Source organism: Dermacentor albipictus, chromosome 1 (genome assembly GCF_038994185.2).
Source record: "Dermacentor albipictus isolate Rhodes 1998 colony chromosome 1, USDA_Dalb.pri_finalv2, whole genome shotgun sequence".
NCBI classification, from domain to species: domain Eukaryota; kingdom Metazoa; phylum Arthropoda; class Arachnida; order Ixodida; family Ixodidae; genus Dermacentor; species Dermacentor albipictus.
Window position 1 is genome coordinate 36,895,406 of NC_091821.1, and position 24,987 is coordinate 36,920,392.

Genomic DNA, 24,987 nt, shown 5'->3' on the forward strand with positions numbered 1-24,987 from the left:
CGTGTTTAGGAGAATGATCCGGGCGCGCAGCAGCAGCAGTAGGTGTGAATAAACACACCCACCGCTGCGGAGTCTTCTTCTCGCTCATCGACGCATCTGCTCTCGCCTTTGGCCACTTGCTCACGCAACAAAACTGATGGTGTGCGGCACCGCCCATTGTTCGCAGACCTCGCGCTTGCCGCGTGGTGGCCGCATCTCGCTCAGCTATTTGGAGCACGCGCTCTGGAACGCCATCTAACGCTTCGTGAACAGATTCTGACACTCGCGCAACAGTTTGAGAGAGGCGATGAAGTAATTTTTAGATGTGCCGCGGAGATGGGAGCGCCTTACGTATAAGGAGACAAACTCCTGTCTGTCTTTAGGCTAATATCGAAATGCAAGCGAATTAGAGCAGCGACGATGACGAGAGAGATGCGGTGCTGCTGCCACAACGACAGTCAGAAATTCCTGCAACCACGGTCAAATGCCGTCACTGCAGTGCGGATACGTACGGCACCCAGCATTCCAAACCTCCCCTGGACATTTCCCGGCAGAGAATTTCAATCTCCGCCAAGACTCTGAGACGCACGAGCGAAAGGAGAGGGCGAGGAGGAGAGGCAGCAATGGCTGCCGAGGTGCTTTCGTTCGCGTTTGTTTTTTAAAGGGCCCTTCACCAGGCCCTATAGCAAATTTTGCTTATACGCTGGACGTTGTTACGTGTCCTCTAGGGAGCGTTCTGTCGTAAACATTTTTGAAATCGGTTCATTAATAGCCGAGATAGAAATATTTCAGTGCGGCGAACCCCTGATTTCAGCAGGCGGGCTCCACTGCCAAGCACGGCACACAAGGAGGAATACAGACAGGAAGTGCCTTGTCCTATCTGTATTCCTTCTTGTGTGCCGTCACTATTGGCGCGTCACCTATTGAAAGCTATGCACCAACTAGCTCCCCAACGTGTTTTACTGCATCAAGACGCTCTCTCCACTCGCCCCGTCTAGCCTACGCAAGCGAAATTCCTTACCTGCGTTCTCCCATACCCGACCTCGAGGATCGCGTGAGGCATACGCCACAGGCCCCGCCTTCTTTTTTTTTCTTTTTTTTTTTTTGCTTCTCGCGTTTTCTTTTTTCGGCGTACGTACTTCCGCCGACGGCGTCGCGTAGCGAGCTGTTGTCTCGTTCGCGCAGCGCACGCTTTAGCGCGCTATGCACAAGGAAATATGACTAGCGGTATAATTTAGTCCTACACGAATACTGAGGCAGAACAAGCGGATCGCAGAGCACGATCACGCGCTGGAACACGGTAGAAAATGGCATAGTTTCGGTACCTGCGCACGTGACCGCACGACCGTGGGAACAAGCAGCCGAAGCGGAAGTACATCTCTCTTGCTTCGGTGCAAAGTAAATAAATAAAAAAAAACACGCAGACATTGCGTTTGGGCGTTTTATTATTTCTCTAAACTTCAATTCGTCAAGTGAAGCAACAGATCGCACAGATAACAGATGTTGTCTTGAATAATTCTCAAAGTCACGTGTCACCACGAGCGACGTCACACTGCGGACACGATTACGTAGGCGCAGGGGCACGATTACGTCACCGTCCGGCTTGGAGCGCGGCGGCCGCGTGTGAAGAGGGAAACAGCGTTCGGATTGAAATTTGAGATCTTTCCGCGGTGCGTAGCGATGTAATACTTTGCAGACACGATTGTTGTCGCGCAATGTATGCTCTGTGCTTGTCAGCTCAAAATGGCCAGACGTGGTGAGGCACCCTTTAAGGCGAAAGCCTTAGGTGGCTATGTTGGCGGTGACCTTGGCGAAACTGCGCAGTGACGAAAAATGGCCGACGTCTGAAAGAGCAAAAACATTTAAGAAATTGCGCAGATTGACGGTACATTTCTGAGGTGGATGCCCGTAAACAAAGTAAAACAAAAACGAGCACGCTTCCGTTAAGTCATGGCAGCTCCACGGCTGTTGCTTCCTTGAAGTGTGCCTAGTGCGAGCCTGATTGCACCCGTCACGTCACAGCCATATCGCTGACTAGTGCGTGCGTCATTGGGCGGCACACGTGACGGCGCTGAGGAGGTGGCGCCACGTCATGAATGTATAAAATGATCAAAAATAACGTACAGCGCAAAGGACAAGGACAGCGAAAGACGACATACACAGCGCTGACTTCCAACAATATTTTATTGCGTTGCCACATCGTGTGTATATATACAAGAAGAGGCATGCGCAGAAAATGTACGACAGTCACATGAGGTGTTCCAACAGCAAGTCATTGAACTTAGAACATGGTCACCTGAAAAAATATAAAAATTAAGCATTACAATTTCTATCTGTTTAGAAACGCGACTTCACCAGGGGTCAGCGCGATTGAGGGTGCACTAACGCAAATACTGCCAAGTTTTCTGACGAAATCAGCTTCCACAATTTCCCGGGTGAGCTGTGAGCAGTGTCTCGCTAAATCTTGCGTATCTTCAAAGAATGGCACGCAGCCGCAGTCCCGGGAATGGATGCCCAAGTGGCCTTGTACAGTGCTGCGGACGTTGTTACAATGCTCTCTTAGTCGATCGTTTAAGCACCTGCCCGTCTGTCCTACATAATTACTGCCGCAAGACAGGGGAATTTGGTAGACTACATTAGTTGTGCACGTCACAAACCGTTTTCTGTGCCCGACAGAACAACAACTCTGATGCGATTTTGGCGCGTTTACACGCTTACAGAGCCTTGCCAATTTTTCCGGGGCTGAGAAAACGACTGCGATTCCTGCACGCTGCCGAATTTTCTTTAGCCTATGGGATACATCATGCACATATGGCAGAACTGCAAACCTGCGTCTTTCAGCCCGCTGGTTCCCTGATTGAGCAGGATCATCACGTTTTGTGCGCCTCAGAAGCTGTTCAGCTATGGCTGAAATTAAGGCCAAAGGGTAACCAGCCCAAGAAAGGCGATCAACCTGAGCAGGAAGACTATGGTGCATCTGGTGTAGGCACGATTTATTGAGGCTGTTAATGAGACATAACTTTATAACATCTCGTTTAACGAGTTTTGAGTGTGCGGAGTTAAAGGGCAAGAGTGGCTTCTTACTTCTCGGTTCGAAGCACCAGCACACATGTTTGTTAGCAAGGCTCAGCCTGAGATCTAGAAAGCGCAAGGAAAGATTGATGGGGACCTCATGCGTAAGTTCTAGGGGCTCCAGGTCTTTCTTAAAGATCTTCAAGACTTCAGAAACAGGAGGCTCAAAAGCGGGATTAGTGCAATCAATAAATATCAGGTAGTCGTCCACAAACGTGCGCACCTTTACAACAGGGGACGCGGCTAGGTGACCATGAATATTGCGATCATGATGAGCTAGGTAAATATCACTTAGTACGGGCGCGAGACATGATCCTATACAAACACCATTCCTTTGTATGTAATTTTGTTCATTCCATAAGAAGTTAATTTCAAGTAGAAGGTGAGCAATTCAAGAAAGCCGCTTACAGAAACACCTGCAGCATTCTGAACGCCAACTGATCCAAAGTCATCAATGCATTTTTCAACAACCAGAAGCAACTTGTCATGCGGAAGTGAATAGTACAGATCTTTAACGTCGATCGAGAACATCTTGAGTCCCTTTTCATTCTCTTTTAAAAAACTAATAACTTCACCAGAATGTCTAATGAGAAAAGGATCGTCAATGATTAGAAGGTTTAGTTTCTCTTGCAAAAACAAGCCTACAGCTTTCTGCCAAGTCGCTGCTTCAGTTACGATAACCCGTTGACGTTCGCGTATAATCCATCGCGTCACGCACCACCGGCTATTCGCCATTCTGTCTCCTATATGGCCGAGAACCCGCGTGGCCCTTGGACACTTGCTGCTCGCGGCCACACGTTCAGCCACTGAATACGCCCGCGACGCGATCGCACACGCCGACCGCACATGCCGACCACGCACGCCAGCTCGCCCGCATACGTCTCGAGGCCTCACAAGAGCTTCAGAGACGCCCCTATGATTGCCACCATTGCGACGTGTACTTTTCTGCGTGTTCTCTGGTGCTTCTCTGGTCACCCATTCGACGTGTGGGCCTTTCTGAAAAGCTGCTGTCGCGCTACACTGGCCCATACCGCGTGGTGCGACAAGTGGCCAATGTCACGTATGGAATCATCTCCGCCGACCTCTCAGCGTCATCGTCAGCTGCAAGCGACATCATTCACGTGGCGAGACTAAAGCCATACCCCACACCTTTCACCACGGATGTGCAGATAAAACACCGGCATGGTGCTTCTACTGCCGGTGGTGATGATAGGGAACAGCCACCACAGTGTGGCTGCACTGAGCAGTAAGATGACGACGTGTGCCCGATTGATATAGCCTCGCCATTTTGGCCTCCGTTAGCTCCCCTGTAAATAAATTGTAAATAGCATTGGGCATCAGCTACATGTAACAATATAGTAGAAGCGAGAACAAGAGCGTGTTATAAAATCATGTAAACGACAAACCGACACTATGCCCGAGTCGCCTATACGCTACATGCAGCCTCTTCGCGCTACGAAATGCCCTCACCTAATCATGAGGTATTGACGGAAAACACCTTTGCTAAAACGTACCGTTCTGTGCAGTTGACGTGTGATACGACAAAGAAGACACGCATACACTGACACCAAGGTACAGGCAGACCCAGCACACCGCGCTGCAACAAGCGTTTACGTGTCTGGCGCATTCATTGAGAATTGAAATTGACGCGGTAAGATGGCACACCGCCTTTCACCGCCGTTACTGTCATTGCACATGCACAGACGCTCAGGGAGGCGAGGTTGAGCGTTCTCCGAGAAGTCCGCGTTTTCCTTTTAGAGCGCAGCTCTTTGGCGTCCGTTCCTGGGTTTCGCGTCGTCGTCGGCGTTGTCGTCGGCCTCGTAACCAGCTCGCCGACGAATCTGCTCCGCCGCCGCGCATGCGCGCTGTCGGCTCTCCGGGCGAGGGAGGATGATGGAAGGGAGGAGGAGAGACTGTGGAGGAGGGCTGGCTACACAAATGGCTCTTTGGCGTCCGTTCCTGGGTTTCGCGTCGGCGTTGTCGTCGGCCTCGTAACCAGCTCCGCCCCCCTTTCATCCCCCCAGCGCTACCAGCGACCGACTGATACCGCTTTCGTGAGTCCGCTACCGCACTCACGAAAGACGTCGTGCACTTCCTGCAACTCGCATTAACCGTCCATCGATCCACACCGATGTTAGTAGTGGGGGACTTTAATGTTGACATAAAGACAAACAGCAATTTCCTAACACTTATGCGGGAGAACATCCCGTTCCTCTCGCTCGTAACGCGTCCCACGGCTGTGACAACCTCGCGAGGCACTTGTATAGATCTCGTCTTTGAGAATCAAGCATTGGTGTACCAAGTCGAACATATATGAGTCTATTTCTCCGACCACAAAGCTTCCTTCATGACTGTCAAGAACTGTTAGTGGAGTCTTTGTTAAAAAAATACGTGTGAAAAATAAAAAAAAAATTCTGTGATAGCGCATACATGTGTTGCTCGATTTCTTTGCCTCAATCTATCGAAAAGGTGAAACAGCTTATTTGCTGCGCTCAAATTTCGCATTAGGAAGTAACGTAATCGTCGGTAATTTTTTTTCATTTTGTTTTGTCTCTCTCTCTCTCTCTGCGCGCCATGCGCGCGGGACGGGTTGTTTTCTTTTCCAATTTTCACTTTCTTTTTATGAATGAAGGAAATACGTTGGCACGTTGTATCACAAACACTGTGGGCTATCGTGTGGAACTGGAACGCTCACATGGATGAATGCGCTGTTTGTAAAAGCCGTAACAGGGCCCTTCAGGCGCTTGCATTATCGCCAGTGATGATGAGTAATACAGCGCATTTGTAGCATATCTTCCAGCGTACCGCCCAATGTGATGCCCGCACGTATGTTAGCGCAAATTTTCCGTTCCGATGATAGGTCAAAGCAATCAGTGCAGCAATGAGGTACTCATGTGCGTGGCCGCGCCGGCATACCGCCTGCGAAGTATTGGTTGGGCTGAGATGATTTTGCACATACTTTAAGTGAATAAGAAACTTCGATGAGTATAGTGCAGGATATCAGTGAATGAAAAACCAACCGATGTTAGGGATGCAGCCGAGATATGAGGACAATGTGAGAGGTATCTGAGAACGCGCACACCACATACGTGACGTCGGTTCATCGCACACTCACAAAAGTCTGCGTTGTCAGCTACAAACATTACGAGTCTCTGTGCTGATAGCTTGACGCCTGTTTGGAATCCACTTGTAGCTAAAGTTGGCGTTTATAACATCTATTATCACGATTGCATCGGCGTTTTGTTTTCTTTATTCTACTGCCGCAAAAGTCATGCTATAACTGTGAAGACTGTCTTGGGATTGCCCAGAGCGACTACGTAGATCGTATCATGTGGTCAACAAATGTGGAGGTATACACTATGTGTATACTAAAGTCTAAAAATAGGCTCTAAAACAATCTCAGCAGTATAAACTTCAATGGCTTATATCTAACGTAGCTCCGTATTATCCACCTGTACCTGCGCTTGGTTACAGCGTACATGGGTTGAGCAGAGATTAACGACTTTTGTCTATAGTCAATCTATAGACTGCATGTAAACCTGAAGCAATAATACTTTTACAGTATTGATGATAGAGTGCATAAGCGCGACAGAACTCTATCACAAGTTCACTAACTCTACACTCTATCATGGATTCTAACCAACTAGCCCGCCAACGTGTTTTAACCAAGCTTACAGTATCGGCTGTTTTCTAGTTCATCTCACGCCTTACCACAATCAGTATACGGCCTATTCGCTCAACCTAACATGACCTTTGGTGACGTCCCACCCTATGGCCTTCATCGGCGGTAATAAATGGAGACTGTATCGAATTTTGTCTACAGGTAATCTATAGGGCGGAAGTAGTCAAAAAGAAACAAACATCATATAGACTTTTTTCTATAGACCGACTATAGAATGGGAGTAGACAAAAAGGTATAGAAAGCTTATTAACTTTTGTCTGTAGAGAATATATAAACTGCGAGTAGACAAAAATAAATAGAGGCTATATTGACTTTCGTCTATAGGTAGTCTATACAGGGGAGGTAGACAAAAAGAAACAAACATCCTAACAACTTCCTTCCATAGACCGTGCATAGAATGCGAGTGGACAAAACAGAATAGAAACCTTATCGACTTTCGTCCATGGACATTCTGTAGACTTTGTATCAACAAAATACCAAATCACTAGAAAGCCAAGGTCGTCTATAAAAAGTCTATAGACTTTCTATAGAGAGTATAAACTCATTTTTGTAAGGGAAAGGTCAGCAGGACGCCTCGCATTGGGCGCTCACGGGAAGAGTAGAAATAGCGCTTTGCAGGGAGATATGAACTAGCCAAGCTTTGAAGTGATAGAAGCCCACAGTAAAATTGATTATGCGGAGCTACTGATGACTATGCGATAAAGTAAATGGTTGGGAGAGTTTTCACGTACTTGTACAAGAAGAACATTGATTCACAGTGGAGGAAAATAGCTAGGAAGCTTACCAGCAAGTATGCAACCTGTATGGTGAATAACATGGCAAGAAAGAACACCAAGCAGAAAGTCAAATAGGCTGAGGTAATCTCATGGGTGGCGGCAATGGAAAAGAAACCTGCCTTGAGTAACCACTTGAGAGGAAAAAGCGAAATCAGGATAGGAACAATTTATGATAACTCCAAGGGACGCTCATTGCTTTTCGAAGCGAGATCAGGATGCCTTAGAACAGGCACTTATAAAGTGAGATATCAGTAGGAAGAAGAAGCATTTGCTTCCTGCGGTATAAAGCTAGGGAAGCGATGCAGCATTCTTTATTAGAATATGAAGATATCTGCACAGCGGTCGATTTTGTTATCTCTGGACTCCATGAAGCTCTTGGGTTCAGCGAGAACAGGGCGAAAGTAAACATGTCCGCAGTAGATTTAGTACGCGGCGATTGAATGATTGGTGGAAGAACAGTAGGGATACGACCAACAACGGACACATGCATTAACAAAGTTCACAATAGGGGTTCAGAAAGTTCCGTTATGGGAATTCATCGTGGATGTTTTTTTTTTCCTTTTTATCTCTTTTAACATAGGTAGGACCTTAGGCAACATAATAACAGTAGCTTGGTGCAGCAACACACTGCCCCGTTCCAAAGGGGACGCTCATAGCATCCATCCATCCATCCAGCCATCCATCGCGGTCGCCACCACCACGGCAGCGTTTCGTAGCTTCTGCGTACGGCACGAGCTGTGCTTGCTTTCCTATGCGACAAAAATGCAGGTGCTGGGCTGTGGAGGTCGCGTGCTTCGCTGTGATAGAGTAAACATTACAATCCTCCATAGCCTGAAGAGAGCCCTTGGAGCTGGCGTCTCAACAGCGTGCTGGCCACGTGTGCAGAAGGAGCAGGCAAACACAAGCGCCAGCAAAATGGCTCCGTGCCGTGCATTCAGTGTCGAGGACACCCAGGCCCGAAAGAAGCTTCGCGCGGACCAGAAGCCTCTTCGCTACGCATGGAAACGTGGTGCAGATCGAGAATGTGTGTATACAATGTGTACATACAATGATAAACTTTATTACGTACAGCCCCATAATTCAATTAAGGCTTTACACTTCTGTCACGTCAATTAAAGCAAACAGCGTACTAAGCTAAGCTTACCTCGATTCCCACAGTGCGTGGGATCCGCCAAATTCTTAGAGTGAAGCATGCTTATGGCTAAGGTACCGTGCGTTTTTGTTCTGCATGTACGCTCGTCCCGGAGAGGGTGCAATACCGGGTCGACCCGCGGCGCAGGTGAAGCAGGCTTCAAGAACTCCGCCAACTTGCAAAAATAAACTTAGCACCTTTGGTCCAAATAAAACCCGTATCAGATATTAAGCTAATAAGAAGAGATACTCCACTTTGACCCGCGTCGGCCATGTCTGCGTTCGCACCGCCCTCTCTTTGTCGTCGTTCCAAGCGCTTGCGTATCTACTTCCATTTCCTTCCGCTGTCCCGTGGTGGCGGTCCCGTCGAAACGTCCCGTGTGTCTAGTTTCCTCCGGCTCCTCGGGGCGGCAATCACGGCGAACGAGTTGGTACACCTTTGTGCGAAATTCTATGTCAACTCTGTGTTGTGTGCTAAACATTCTTATGCTGAGACTATTTTTTGGCTTTGGAAATTTTGCTGCCGCCCGTGTTTAGGAGAATGACCCGGGCGCGCAACAGCAGCAGTAGGTGTGAACAAACACACCCACTGCTGCGGAGTCTTCTTCTCGCTCATCGACGCATCTGCTCTCGCCTTTGGCCACTTGCTCACGCAACAAAATTGATGGTGTGCGGCACCGCCCATTGTTCGCAGACCTCGCGCTTGCCGCGTGGTGGCCGCATCTCGCTCAGCTATTTGGAGCACGCGCTCTGGAACGCTATCTAACGCTTCGTGAGTGAGTGAGTGAGTGAGTGAGTGAAATAACTTTATTAGGTCCAGAGAAGACGCAGGGGAGACCCCGCGCCACCCGGCTAGTCCCATGGACGTAGGGACCGCCAAGCCGAGCTTGACGGCCCGATCGCGGGCACTCTGGACGGCCAGGGTTTGGTCACTGAGTTCGGGGCTGCCCAAGAGCGCAGCCCACCTATCCTCGCTGAAGGAGGAGCCGATGGCTTGGCACTCCCACAACACATGGTTCAATGTTGCCCTTAGTCCACAGGCAGGGCAGTCCGCACTGCGATATCTTTCAGGGTATATGGCATGAAGAACCGCGAGGTTAGGGTACGCACGGGCTTGTAGAAGTCGAAGGGTAACCGCCTGCGCCCTGCATAAGGCGGGGTGCGGGAGGGGGAATACCCGTCTTGACAGCTAGTAGTGTGTCGTGATTTCATTATACGTAAGCAAGGGTTCCCCGTGGGGCAAGGGGACTGCTGAGGCGGCGCGGTCAGTGAGTCCTCGCGCGGCCTCGTGTGCGCCCTCGTTAGGGTTAGAGGGAGAACCCTCAATCGACCCCAAGTGAGCGGGAAACCAAATAAGAGAATGCGGAGAGATACTTTTGGTGCTTTGGAGAATGCGGACGGCCTGGGGGGGAGATCATACCGGTTTGGTAAGCCTTAATGGCTGCCTTGGAATCACTATATATTGCCTCTCTGCGACCATCGAGCACAACCAGCGCGATTGCAACCTGTTCGGCTACCACGGGCCTCGAAGTGCGTACCGTAGCGCAGCAAATGAGCCTTGAATTGGAGTCTACGATGGAGACGGCGAATGCCTCTTGTTGGGCATATGCCGCGGCATCCACGAAGCTTGCCTCAATGTGGTTATTACGGACACGCTGGAGTGGAGCTGTACCCCTGGCTCGACGACTGCCGACGTTGTTTGCGGGGTGCATATTGCGGGGAAGGGGCGCGATGTGCAGTTGAGACCTGATGTCGCTGGGAATCCGCACGGCGTCAGGGCACTGGTCGACAGGATTGAGGCCCATCTGGTCGAGTATCTTGCGGCCATGGGGGTGCCGGATAGCCTAAGCAGCTGTGAGTGCTCTTGTGCCTCGATAATCTCTACGAGCGTGTTGTGGACTCCGAGCTTCAACAGGTTTTCGGTGTGGGTGCTTGCAGGTAAGCCGAGGGCAAGCTTAAAGACTTTTCTGATGAGTGAATTGACCTTGTTCCTCTCTGCAACATGCCAATTATGCATGGCCGCCGAGTATGAAAGGTGGCAGAGAACAAAAGCATGCATAATGCGAATGAGATTGTCTTCCTTGATTCCCCGGTGCCTGTTGGCGATCCTCCGAATGAGGCCGAGAGCACTCTCCGTCTTGGCGGTGATCTTTCTGAGTGCGGTTCCATTGGAACCGTTAGACTCGATATACATCCCCAATATTCTGAGCGAGTCCACTCTGGGCACCGGAGACCCGTCATCAGTGAATAACCGTATTTCGCTTTCGGACGCCGGTTTCCAATCACGATGGCCGCCGCCTCTGGGTCTTTTCTTGTAGAGAAGTAGCTCAGATTTTGATGGAGAACATCTGAGCCCAGTGGGGAGGAGGAAGCGCTCGGTCGCATCGATGGCGCTCTGCATGGCGGCTTCAACATGGCCATCGCTCCCACCGACGCACCAGATGGTGATGTCATCTGCGTAGATGGTATGGTTGATTCCTTGAATCTTCGCCAGCTCCTTAGAAAGCCCGATCATTGCGATGTTAAATAATGTTGGCGAGATGACTGAGCCCTGAGGCGTGCCGCGTGAACCGAGGGTGATTTGTTGCGAAAGGTGTCAACAGCGTACTGGCCACGTGTGCAGAAGGAGGAGGCGAATACAAGCGCCAGCAAAATGGCTCCGTACCGTGCATTCATTGTCGAGGACACCCAGGCCCGAAAGAAGCTTCGCGCGGAAAAGAAGCCTCTTCGCTACGCATGGAAACGTGGTGCAGATCGAGAATGTGTGTACACAATGTGTACATACAATGATAAACTTTATTACGTACAGCCCCATAATTCAATTAGGGCTTAACACTTCTGCCATGTCAATTAAAGCAAACAGCATACTAAGCTAAGCTTACCTCGATTCCCACAGTGCGTGGGATCCGCCAAATTCTTACGGTGAAGCATGCTTATGGCTAAGGTACCGTGCGTTTTTGTTCTGCATGTACGCTCATCCCGGAGAGGGTGCAATACCGGGCCGACCCGCGGCGCAGGTGAAGCAGGCTTCAAGAACTCCGCCAACTTACAAAAATAAACTTAGCACCTTTGGTCCAAATAAAACCCGTATCAGATATTAAGCTAATAAGAAGAGATACTCCACTTTGACCCGCGTCAGCCATGTGTGCGTCCGCACCGCCCTCTCTTTGTCGTCGTTCCAAGCGCTTGCGTATCTGGTTACCTTCCGCAATGCCGTGGTGGCGGTCCCGTCGAAACGTCCCGTGTGTCTAGTTTCCTCCGGCTCCTCGGGGCGGCAATCACGGCGAACGAGTTGGTACACCTTTGTGCGAAATTCTATGTCAACTCTGTGTTGTGTGCTCAACATTCTTATGCTGAGGCTATTTTTTGGCTTTGGACATTTTGCTGCCGCCCGTGTTTAGGAGAATGATCCGGGCGCGCAGCAGCAGCAGTAGGTGTGAATAAACACACCCACCGCTGCGGAGTCTTCTTCTCGCTCATCGACGCATCTGCTCTCGCCTTTGGCCACTTGCTCACGCAACAAAACTGATGGTGTGCGGCACCGCCCATTGTTCGCAGACCTCGCGCTTGCCGCGTGGTGGCCGCATCTCGCTCAGCTATTTGGAGCACGCGCTCTGGAACGCCATCTAACGCGTCGTGAACAGATTCTGACACTCGCGCAATAGTTTCAAAGAGGCGATGAAGTAATTTTTAGATGTGCCGCGGAGATGGGAGCGCCTCACGTATAAGGAGACAAACTCCTGTCTGTCTTTAGGCTAATATCGAAATGCAAGCGAATTAGAGCAGCGACGATGACGAGAAAGATGCGGTGCTGCTGCCACAACGACAGTCAGAAATTCCTGCAACCACCGTCAAATGCCGTCACTGCAGTGCGGATACATACGGCACCCAGCATTCCAAACCTCCCCTGGCCATTTCCCGGCAGTGAATTTCGGTCTCCGCCAAGACTCTGAGACGCACGAGCTAAAGTAGAGGGCGAGGAGGAGAGGCAGCAACGGCTGCCGAGGGGCTTTCATTCGCGTTTGTTCTTTAAAGGACCCTTCACCAGGCCCAATAGCAAATTTTGGTTACACGCTGGACATTGTTACGTGTCCTCCAGGGAGCGTTCTGCCGCAAAAAGTTTTGAAATCGGCTCATCAATAGCCGAGATAGGAATATTTCAGTGCGGCGAATCCCTGATTTCAGCAGGCGGGCTCCACTGCCAAGCACGGCACACAAGAAGGAATACAGACAGGAAGCGCCTTGTCCTGTCTGTATTCCTTCTTGTGTGCCGTCACTATTGGCGCGTCACCTATTGAAAGCTATGCACCAACTAGCCCCCCAACGTGTTTTACTGCAAGCAAGACGCTCTCTCCACTCGCCCCGTCTAGCCTACGCAAGCGAAATTCCTTACCTGCGTTCTCCCATACCCGACCTCGAGGATCGCGTGAGGCATACGCCCTAGGCACCGCCTTCTTTTATGCGAAGCATATTACTAGAGCTCAACCCAGCTCCTCAGGCGCGGCGGTGTCGCCTTCAATACCACGTGACACCGTGACGTCACGACAGAGGAGAAACGGGGCTTTAACTCGCGCCGTCGTTCGCGGCGTCGCGGCGGTATATAAGCAGTTGCGCTTGCCTCTGCGAGATACTCACGAGGTGAGATGCCTCCTGGAGACAGAGCTGCTCGTTGGAAGAAGCGAAGGTTGCGGCGTGCTACCGAGACTGTTTCTAGGTGGCTTTGCTACGGCGCAGCGACTACGCACCCCGCATCGGACGCGGTGAGCGTCGAGCAACGCAGCGTTCGGTGCGACAACGAAATGTGCGCCTGAGCAAGCGCCGCACGCCTGAGCCGACGCCGACGACACCGGCTTTTCTGCGACACGAGCTCCTTAACGCTGTCGCGTTAAAATAAAGGCTAGTATGCTTCGCATCCTGGGCTTAACCATAGCTAAGCCACAGCCAGTTTTTTTTTCTTCTTTTTTTTGCTTCACGCGTTTTTTTTTTCGGCGTACGCACTTCCGCCGACGGAGTCGCGCGCGAGCTGTTGTCTCTTTCGCGCAGCGCACGATTTTGCGCGCTGTGCACAAGGAAACATGACTAGCGGTATAATTTAGTGCTACACGAATACTGAGGCAGAACTAGCGGATCGCAGAGCACGATCACGCGCTGGAACACGGTAGAAAATGGCATAGTTTCGGTACCTGCGCACGTGACCGCACGACCGCGGGAACCGACCGCAGTCGAAGAGGAAGTACATCTCTCTTGCTTCGGTGCGAAGTAAATAAAAAAAACACGCAGACATTCCGTTTGGGTGTTTTATTATTTCTCTAAACTTCAATTCGCCAACTGAAGCAACAGATAGCACAGATAACAGATGTCTTGAATAATTCTCGAAGTCACGTGTCACCACGAGCGACGTCACACTGCGGACACGATTACGTAGGCGCAGGCGCACGATTACGTCACCGTCCGGCTTGGAGCGCGGCGGCCGCGAGTGAAGAGGGAAACGGCGTTCGGATTGAAATTTCAGATCTTTCCGCGGTGCGTAGCGATGTAATACTTTGCAGACGCGATTGTTGGCGCGCTATGTATGCTCTGCGCTTGTCAGCTCGAAATGGCCAGACGTGGTGAGGCGCCCTTTAAGGCGAAAGCATTAGGTGTCTATGTTGGCGGTGACCTTGGCGAAACTGCGCAGTGACGGAAAATGGCCGACGTCTGAAAGAGTAAGAACATTTAAGAAATTGCGCGGATGGACGGCACATTTCTCAAGGAGATGCCCGTAAACAAAGTAAATTAGTGGCTTTGAAAAGAACGTTCAGTACATCTTGGTCTCGGCGGGAATCGATCCGGGGCTTCGGAGGGCGAGACGAGCACGCTTCAATTAAGTCACGGCAGCTCCACGTCTGTTGCTTCTTTGAAGTGTGCCTAGTCAACACCACCTAGATAGCACATGGCCTTTTCACTCCGTAACCCGCCGTGGTTGCTCAGTGGCTATGGTGTTGGGCTGCTGAGCACGAGGTCGCGGGATCGAATCCCGGCCACGGCGGCCGCATTTCTATGGGGGCGAAATGCGAAAACACCCGTGTACTTAGATTTAGGTGCACGTTAAAGAACCCCAGGTGGTCAAAATTTTCGGAGACCCCCCACTACGGCGTGCCTCATAATGAGAAAGTGGTTTTGGCACGTAAAACCCCATATATTATTATTTTCACTCCGATCCATGACGTCATGCTACCTAGCCCGACTGCCATATAATCTAATGGAGACGCTCCCGACTAGGCAACAGCGATTTTGACGTCACCGCTTTCATCACGCCAGCCTTGTCAATGGGAATTTGGGGCCAGGTAGCCTGACGTCATGGATCGGAGTAAACAGGCCTTGTGTTATCTAGGTGGTGTTGGCCTAGTGCGAGCCTGATTGCACCCGTCTCGTCGCAGCCATCTCGCTGACTAGTGCGTGCGTCTTTGGGCGGCGCACGTGACGGCGCGGAGGAGGTGGCGCCACGTCATGAGTGTATAAAATGAGCACGTTGATGACGTTCCGAGGTCTAGAAACGGTATAATGCTTTCGAATTCCCACACGCAAGCAGTCTTAAGTGTCTGCCGAATTTTATGTTTAGTAATTGTCGCGCCAGGTGTTGCGCAGAAGAGCGGGCATGCGCGCTCCGCGCACCCACGTCTCAGGGTCTCATTTGTAGCGGCGGCGGTGTAGGCGCGTGAACGCACCTGCGGTCCACGAGGACGGCCGCGCAAGTACGCCACTGCGGAACAAACGCGTGCCGCTGCGCTTTAGTGCCACACGTGTACTTTCCTATGCGGCTCGTTATGCCTCGTAAGAAGTCGAACCCCGATTGTATAACTTTATGTATTAGCAAATGTGCAGCATGCTTTCGCCTTCTTGGGTTACACGGATGTAACACCTGCCGAACTTTTTGTTTATTTTTATTTCATTTCATTTATTTTTACTTTGTACTGCGTGTGCATGTGCTCGAACGTTACCTTTATTCGCTTTTTCTAAAATCTGCCAAATAAGTGGGACATCACTTCATCCACCATTTGAGACGCGTTTTCATCTTTATGTGCTAGTGAGTATTTCTGAGCAACTTTTGTCCCTCATGATGCCTTAGTCCGTATATTAGTAAAATGTAGTGGCTGTAGGCACGCGCTTCCAACCTCTCTATCTGATGGCCAGGCTACATATATCGTATCACCCTGCCTTATAAGTCTTTTTTTTTTTTGCCTTATAAGTATCATCTTTCAGCAGCGAAAAAAAAAAAGAACTGACTGGACAAGCAAGACTGGGAATGAAGTCTGGACAAACATCACATTTCACATGGGGCCTACGCCTCAAAGCTTTTCGTTCGTAATAGACGTACATCGTTGACTGGCCGCTTTCGCTAAAGATATGTTCGCTGTGGCTGTTGGTAGGCATTCCTTTTTAGAACCCGCGATAGCGTACGAGTTGCTTCTTGAGTATGCAGGCCTTGGTCCAGCTTCCTCGAACCATAATTTGTCAGTTTCTGGCAGAAACGGAAGCGTTTACGTAAGGGTTTGCGTCTTCTTATCGCTAATTTTAGACGTCGTCCGAAAGCCGGATGCATAGCGAACGATTTACGGTCGAGCCGCACCCCGTACCGCCTACCATTGCGCGTGCGGGGTGCGAATAGAACTGGAAGGCAAGGCGTCGAACGGCAGCGCTTTCGAAGAAGGCGGGGATAAAAGCCATTGATGATAATAGTTTCTGTGTGGACAAGAAAATTCAGTGATACCCTATCCATTTACAGCTCCGCTGTAAAAATAGTTATTGCACTGTAACAACTCGCATAGGAGCAGATGGTGTCCAATCGTTAAGTCGTGCGTATTATTTTAAAGCCGAGCTTTCGTTGCATCTTCTTCCATCTTTCCGTGTGCTGCGGCTGCTGTGGCGGTCTTGCCCGCGCTCGCCGCTCGGTTTCTTGCAACACCAGCAGTTGGCGCTCACCTGCGGGTGTTTGTAGTGTCCCTTTATAAGCACATACAGGAACACTAGGTCTTTAGGTATCGTTCGCGCGCGCCGCTGGGTTTCTTGCAACAACACAAGATGGCGCTCGCTAGGGGTGCCCTTTATCCCCACTGCTGTTTATGTTGTACTTGGTGAGGATGGAAAGGGCGCTAGAAGGGAGTACTATCGGGTGCAATCTCTAATACAAACAGGTGGGTACAGCAGTAGGGCAGCAGCTTCCAGGTTTGTTTTATGCGGATGACAATGTGTTGCTAGCTAACAAGCAAATTAATATGAAACGTCTGGTTAATATCTGTGGACAGGAAGGCGAGAATTTAGGTCTGAAATTTAGCGTTAAAAAATCAGGCATCATGATTTTCAATGAAAACAGTGAACAGACAGTGTTAATACAGGGCTACAAGATATTTCACGTAAAATAATATAAATACCTTGATATATGGATAAAGGAAGACAATAGATACATAGAAATACATGAAAAAACCATAACAGTAAATAGGAAGATAAGTGCGGCCATAATGAAACACAGAGCGCTATGGGGATACAATAGGTACGAGGCGCTCCGGGGGAGTGAGTGAGTGAAATAACTTTAATAGGTCCAGAGAAGCCGCAGGGGAGACCCCGCGCCACCCGTCTAGTCCCACGTAGAGACCGCCTACCTGAGCTTGACGGCCCGATCGCGGGCACTCTGGACGGCCAGGGTATGGTCGTTGAGTTCGGGGTTGCCCAAGAGCGCAGCCCACCTATACTCGCTGAAGGAGGAGCCGATGGCTTCGCACTCCCACAACACATGGTCCAATGTTGCCCTCAGTCCACAGGCAGGGCAGTCCGCACTGGGATACCTTTCAGGGTATATTGCATGAAGAACCGCAAGGTTAGGATACGCACGGGCTTGTAAAAGTCGAAGGGTCACCGCCCGCGCCCTGCATAAGGCGGCGTGCGGGAGGGAGAATGCCGGTCTTGACAGGTAGTAGTGTGCTGTAACCTCATGGAGCGTGAGCAAGGGTTCCTCGCGGGGCAAGGGGACTGCGGAGGTGGCGCGGTCAGTGAGTCCTCGCGCGGCCTCGTGCGCACCCTCGTTAGGGTTAGAAGGAGAGCCCTCAGTCGACCCCAAGTGAGCGGGAAAACAAGTGATAGAATGCGGGGATATACTTTTGGCGCTTTGGAGAATGCGGAGTGCCTGAGGGGAGACCATCCCGGTTTGGTAGGCCTTGATGGCTGCCTTTGAATCGCTATATATTGCCTCTCTGCGACCATCGAGCACAGCCAGCGCGATTGCAACCTGTTCGGCTACCACGGGCCTCGAAGTGCGTACCGTAGCGCAGCAAGTGACCCTGGAATTGGAGTCGACGATGGAGACGGCGAATGCCTCTTGATGGACATATGCCGCGGCATCCACGAAGCTTGGCTCAATGTGGTTGTTGCGGACATGCTCGAGTAGAGCTGTACCCCTGGCCCGACGTCTGCCGTCGTTGTTTGCAGGATGCATATTGCGGGAAATGGGCGAGATGTGCAGTTGAGACGTGGTGTCGCTGGGAATCCGCATGGCGTCGGGGCACTGGTCGACAGGGTTGAGGCCCATCTCGTCGAGTATCTTGCGGCCCGCCGGGGTACTGGATAGCCTGAGCAGCTGTGAGCGCTCTTGCGCCTCGATTATTTCTTAGAGCGAGTTGTGGACTCTGAGCTTGAGCAAGTTTTCGGTATGAGTGCTGACAGGTAAGCCGAGGGCAAGCTTAAAGACCATTCTGATAAAAGAATTCAGCTTGTTCCTCTCTGCAGCATGCCAATTATGCATGGCCGCCGAGTATGAAAGGTGGCAGAGAACAAAAGCATGTATAATGCGGATCAGATTGTCTTCCTTCATTCCCCGGTGCCTGTTGGCGATCCTCCGGATGAGACCGAGAGCACTCTCCGTCTTGGCGGCGATCTTTCTGAGTGCGGCTCCAATGGCTCCGTTAGACTCGATATACATCCCCAATATTCGGAGCGAGTCCACTCTGGGTACCGGGTACCCGTCACCGGTGAGAAGCCGTATTTCGATTTCGGACGCCGGTTTCCAATCACGATGGCCGCCGCCTCTGGGTCTTTTCTTGTAGAGAAGTAGTTCAGACTCGGATGGAGAACATCTCAGCCCAGTGGGACGGAGTAAGCGCACGGTCGCATCGATGGCGCTCTGCATGGCGGCCTCAACTTGGCCGTCGCTCCCACCGACGCACCAGAGGGAGATGTCATCTGCGTAGATGGTATGGTTGATTCCTTGAATCTTCGCGAGCTCCTTGGAAAGCCCGATCATTGTGATGTTGAATATTGTTGGCGAGATGACTGAGCCCTGAGGCGTGCCGCGTGAACCGAGGGTGATCTCTTGCGAGAGGTATCTTTCGATCTTGAGCTTGGCAATTCGTTGGCTAAGGAAGGGCCGGACGAAGTCGTAGGCCCTCTTCCCGAGCCCGAGGCCGGCAATTGACTGGAGAATGAATTCGTGTGAGAAACTGTCGAAGGCCTTCTGCAGGTCTAATCCAAGAATGGCTCCGGTATCTCCCGTGCTCCGGTCGATGATCTGATGCTTTATCAGCTTTATGGCGTCCTGTGTCAAGAGGCCGGCTCTGAAACCAATCATATTGTGGGTGTATATGTCATTGGTCTCGATGTGCAGTTTGAGCCAATTGAGCAAGGCATGTTCTGCGACCTTACCGACACAGGACGTCAGGGATATTGGTCTTAGATTGTCGATGCCTGGTGCATTACCGGGTTTGGGGAGGAGTACAGTGCAGGCCGTCTTCCATCATGTGTGGACCTGTCCACTGCGCCAGACTTCAATAATCCTTTCAGTGAGGAAGTCGATCGACTCATCATCGAGATTCCTGAGCATCCTGTTAGTGACGCCATCCGGCCCAGGGGCAGATATAACGTTGAGGGAGAAGAGGACATCTCGGATCTCGGCCGCAGTAAGGTCCTGGTCCAATACCGGCACCGCACACCCTGCGTAGTCCGGGAACTGGGTAGGGGCAGAGCTATCCGCGACTGGCAGGTACTTGTTTATGAGCCTGTCGACAATCAACTCGTCCGTGGCAGAGTCCGTAGCGAGGTGGATCGCTCGCGCGAGGGATCGTCTCTGGCTGGATCTGATGCTGCCGTCATCGAGAAGGTGTTTGAGCAGACCGCAGCTCTTGCCTGATCTGAGCTGACCCTCGACGGATTCACAGAGCTCCTCCCATTGTTGTTTGCACAGGTTCTTGCAGTGCTGTTCGATCTCCCTGTTAACCTCGGAAACCTTCTTGCGGAGTCTGCTGTTATGTTTGCTTGAAATCAGGGGTACAATCAAGATGCGATGGCAACCAGAGGTGAATGGGACGCCTCGCATTGGACGCTCATGGGAAGACTATAAATGAAGCTGTGCAGGATGATATGGGCTGGACAAGGTTTGAAATGAGGGAAGCTCACAGTAAAATTGATTATGAACAACGACTTAGGAATATGGAAGAAGTAAATAGGCTGGGAGTGTGTTCAGGTATTTATACAAGAAAATAACTGATTGACAGTGGAGGAAAAGAACTAGATGCTTACCAGCAAGTGCGTGGCCTGTAGGGTGAGCAACAGAGCAACAAAGAATGTCAAGCGGAAAGACGAAGAGGCTGAAGTGATCTCTTGGGTGGCGGCAATGGAAAAGAAACCTGCCAGGAGTAACTACTTAAGAGGAAAAAAACGAAATCTGGGAAGAAACAATTTATGATAACTCAAAGGAAAGCTCATTACTTTTCGAAGCGATGTCAGGATGCTTTAGAACACGCACCTATAAAGCGAGATATAAGAAGGAAGAAGCATTTGCTTGCTGCGGTAACGATAAAGAAACGATGGAGAATGTTTTATTAGAATATGAAGATATCTGCCCAGCGGTAGATTCAGGCACAACTGGCATCCTTGAAGTCCTTGGGTTCAGCGAGAGCAGAGGGAAAGTAAATTTACATGTCCGCAATTGAGGTTAGTAAGAGGCGATCGAAAGATTGGTGGAAGTAGGGAAACGACAAACAAGAGAGGCGTACAATAACAAAGTTCCAAATAGGGGCTCAGAAACTTCGGTTATAGGAATTCACCGTAGATTTTTTCTCTTTTCTTTTTTTTTCTCTTTTAACATAAGTAGGACATTAGGCAGTACATTAGGCAAGGGCTTGGTGACGCAACCCACCGCCCCGTTCCAAAGGGGACGCTCATAGCATCCATCCATCCAATCATCCCTCCATCCACAAAGGACGGCGCCACCGCGGTAGCGTTTCGTAGTTCTCGCGTACGGCACGTGCTGTGCTTGCTTTTATATGCGACAAAAATGCAGTTGCTGAGCTGTGGAGGTCGCGTGATGCGCTGTGATAGTGTAAACATTACAATCATCTATACCTTGAAGAGAGCGCTTGGAGCTGGCGTCTCAACAGCGCGCTGGCGACGTGTGCAAAAGAAGCACGTAAACACGCGCCAGCAAAATGATTGCACAGCGTGCATTCAGTGTCGAGGACACCCAGACCCGAAAAAAGCGTCGCGCGGCACAGGAGCCTCTTCGCTACGCAAGGAAACGTGGTGCAGACCGCGAATGTGTGTATACAATGTATACAGATAATTATAAAATTAATTAAATTACGTACAGCCCCATAATTCAATTAACGTTTAGCACTTCTGCCACGTTAATCAAAGCAAGCAGCATACAAAGCTTAGCTTACCTCGAAATCCACAGTGCGTAGGATCCGCCAAATTCTTACAGTGAAGCATGTTTATGGCTAAGGTACCGTGCGTTGTTGTTCTGCGTGGTGTCAAGAATGGCGAGCTGCGAAACAAGATTGCCACACAGTTACGACAGGGCGACACGACGCGCACCTCTCCCTCTCCGTCGCTGCAGCTGGGAGGCGTTCAAAGAAGCGGCCTTTGCGCTGGAATCCGCCGCCTTCCACCCGCCCCATCGACATTGTGACGGAACTAGTTCGGCGTGTGTGAACAATGATTCCGGAGTTCCCCAACGCGGAGCTGATTTGACACGCATGGACAAGCTGCCGTGGGGACAACGTATTTTGGTGCGTCTCACGCTTCGGCACCCCGCCAACGCCGTCGTCGGGCATCAGAGCGCGGTTGCCTTTGTGTACGTAAACTGATCTGCAGAGCAGCGGCGAGTTGGTGATGAGTAAACGAACAGTCGCCGCGTCGTATGACCGCCGGATCGAGTGTATAAAAACTGTGGTTGTGCGAATGCTGAGGACACTTCTCTTGAGCAGTCATGTTAGACTGAGTCACTTCTCTCATGCAGTCATGTTGGACTGATACTCTTTTTCTCAAGCAGTCATGTTAGACTGAGTTAATTTCTGTAAATAAACCCCTTTTCCTCGTCCTCGATGAGAAGCAGTTCTTCACTTCATCAACGATCTCAGCGTAAATAAGTTGGACGACGGCATGGGCCAGCTACCTTCGAATTCATGCCGTACTCCAATCTTGGCAAAGGACCACGGACGATGGGATTGAGCCCCCAATCCTGACAGTGGGCAAAAACCGTGGGCCGATCCCGGGGAGGGTGTGATACCGGGCCGACCACGGCGGAGGTGAAGCAGGTTTCAAGAACTCCGCCAACTTGCAAAAATAAACATAGCATCTTTGGTCCAAATAGAACCCGTATCAGATATTAAGCTGATAAGAAGAGATACTGCACTTTGACCCGAGTCAGCCAAGTGTGCGTTCGCACCGCCCTCTCTTTGTCGTCGTTCCAAGCGCTTGCGCATCTACTTCCCTTTCCTTCCGCTGTGCCGTGGTGGCGGTCCCGTCGAAACATCCCGTGTGTCTAGTTTCCTCCGGCTCCTCGGCGCGGTGGTGCCGTCGTCCACGCGAATGTAGAGAAAAATCACGGCAAACGAGTTCGTACACCTTTGTTCAAAATTCTGTGTCACCTCTTTGTGGTGTGCTAAACAGCTTCGCTGCTCATTCGCCTTCACAGAGTGGAATGGATAACGATTTTTTTATGCTGAGTCTATTTTTTGGCTTTGAAAATTTTGCTGCCGCCCGTGTTGAGCAGGATGACCCGGGCGCGCAGCAGCAGCAGTAGGTGGCAACAAACACCCACCGCTGCGGAGTCTTCTTCTCGCTCATCGACGCATCTGCTCTCGCCTTTGGCCACTTGCTCACGCAACAAAATTGATGGTGTGCGGCACCACCCATTGTTCGCAGACCTCGCGCTTGCCACGTGGTGGCCGCATCTCGCTCAGCTATTTGGAGCACGCGCTCTGGAACGCTATCCAATGCTTCGCGAACATGTTCTGACCCTCTTTTTTTTATTGCGATAAAGACTTGCCCTCAAGGCATAATTCTTGGTGCGTATACGTGTATTATAGGTGTGCTGCGAGGCCTGTGTTGTGTATGAATTGAAGCAGTGTTTTGTGTAATCTGTTGTCATGTATCCAGCGGTCATAGCTGGTTGTCACTATGTAGCGGAGGCCGGCTTGCAGTAGGAGACGCGAGCGTTCCGATTTTAAACCAGTACATGTCCATATTAGGTGGTATGTATCTGCTTCAATCACAGGAACGGAGTAGTCTGGACACGTAGCACCCAGTGGTAAATGCGCCCAGTTCCACCTTGAGATAACAGCCGGTGTAAGGGCCACCCTGGCCCGAAGGCTCCTAAATACAACTTCCTCCGCCCTAGTAAAGTGAAGGGGGAGGGAGCAGACACACGGTGGGATAAGAGCGCGTGTGTCCTGCCGGAGAAAATTTTTACGGGCTCGGAGTGAGTTAAGGGGTTGAGGTGGGAGGGGAATAGGCGGAAGATCAGGATTAGGAGGGCAGTGTGCCTGCTGGTCAGCAGCAATGTCGTGAGGGTTCGCTGAATGGCCTTAAATCCAGTGTACCTTGACGCAAGTAGCTGTTTTACTATTCATAGTGTGTATTGTCTCGCAGATTTCCATCGCCTTATCAACCTTCTTGAGTTTCTGAATAGCCGCTAAAGAATCAGTGAAGATATCTAGTTGCTTGATGGTGGGCAGCTTAGATGTCGCATCTTGCACAGCGTCGTAGATGGCTTGAAGTTCCATTACTAGAGCGCTGGCTTCCGTAGATAAATACCGCTGGTGGCCGCTGATGAAATTATGCGTAGTACTCAGGAATGATGTCCTTCCACCGTCTGGGAGAATGGCAGCATCCGTATAGACTTTGCAGGTGTTAGCACATGATGCATCGACGATAGTGTGTTCGTCAATAATACCTGTTGTATCGCTGCGTCGTAACTTCGTTAGCTTAATAGTTGTGATGCTAGGGAATTCCCAGGGAGGCATTGGATAGAGCTGATTGTCAATCCTAGAGCCGCGTTGAAAATGAGCATGCAAGGCAGCGGTAGCCGGAATAAGTTGCTTTTTTATTTCACGTGCTTTTTCACGTTGCAAAATTAGCTCTGCAATTGTGTTGAGCTGGGCATGTTCCTGTAAGGTTGGTATCGGAGTGATGCGGGGCAGTGCTGTGATTGTGCGCGTAGCATCGCGATTAATCGTCTCCAACCGTGCCAGCTGTGCCAAAGTCAGCCATTGAAATTGTGCCTGATATAAAATTCGTGGCTGCAAGACTGCACGCACCAACCGTCGAGCTACGTCAGTACGAGCTCCAGCTGCTTTTGCTGCAATGCGACGAATACGGTGAAGTGCTTTTGTCGAACTCTGTCTGGTTTTACGGAGCCAGTGTGCACCACTGCCGGAGTGGTGAATATCGAGACCCAGTATGCGAACCTCAGAAGGCTCAGGGATTGTCACTGCGCCGAGTCTAAATGTAAAGGGGTGCTGCGTGATTCTTGTGCGCCCTTTTTTGTTGGCCACCACAACATAGCTTGATTTTGGGGCGGAAATGTCCAACCCTGCTTTCCTAGCGTAGTTGTTCAGAACACCAAGGGCTTCTTGAAGCTGTTGAGTTTGTCTAGATATATCCTCATGCACGGACCACAAAGTGACGTCATCCGCATAGATTAAGAACCTCCCGTCTGGAATCCGATGTAGTTGCCAGGCTAGAGGTATAGAGCAGCGTTGAAGAGAAGAGGAGCCAAAACCGAACCTTGTGGGACTCCTCTGTTCGATGTGAAGTATATTTCTTGCCTCGTTCTGACACTCACGCAACAGTTTCAAAGAGGCGATGAAGTAATTTTTAGATGTACCGCGGAGATGGCAGCGCCTTACGTATAAGGAAACAAACGCCTGTCTGTCTTTACGCTAATATCGAAATGTAAACGAATTAGAGTAGCCACGATGACGAGAGAGACGCGGTGCTGCTGCCACAACGACAGTGAGAAATTCCTGCAACCACCATCAAATGCCGTCACTGCAGTGCAGATACGTACGGCACCCAGCATTCCAAACAATATCTGGA

General features: G+C 50.5%; 1 protein-coding gene, 1 non-coding gene and 2 pseudogenes across 2 annotated transcripts in view; 1 reads left to right on the plus strand and 3 right to left on the minus strand.

Moving 5' to 3' along the window:
* The window catches only part of LOC135901064 (cytochrome P450 4c3-like), a 187,420-nt gene that overhangs the window by 108,709 nt on the left and 53,724 nt on the right, over nt 1-24,987 (plus strand). The window lies entirely within an intron of this gene.
* Nucleotides 8,736-8,914, minus strand: LOC139055032 (U2 spliceosomal RNA; annotated as a pseudogene).
* On the minus strand, nt 11,605-11,783 carry LOC139055029 (U2 spliceosomal RNA; annotated as a pseudogene).
* On the minus strand, nt 22,141-22,328 carry LOC135901131 (U2 spliceosomal RNA). Its single transcript, XR_010564026.1, has one exon. It is a non-coding gene; the product is annotated as a U2 spliceosomal RNA (small nuclear RNA).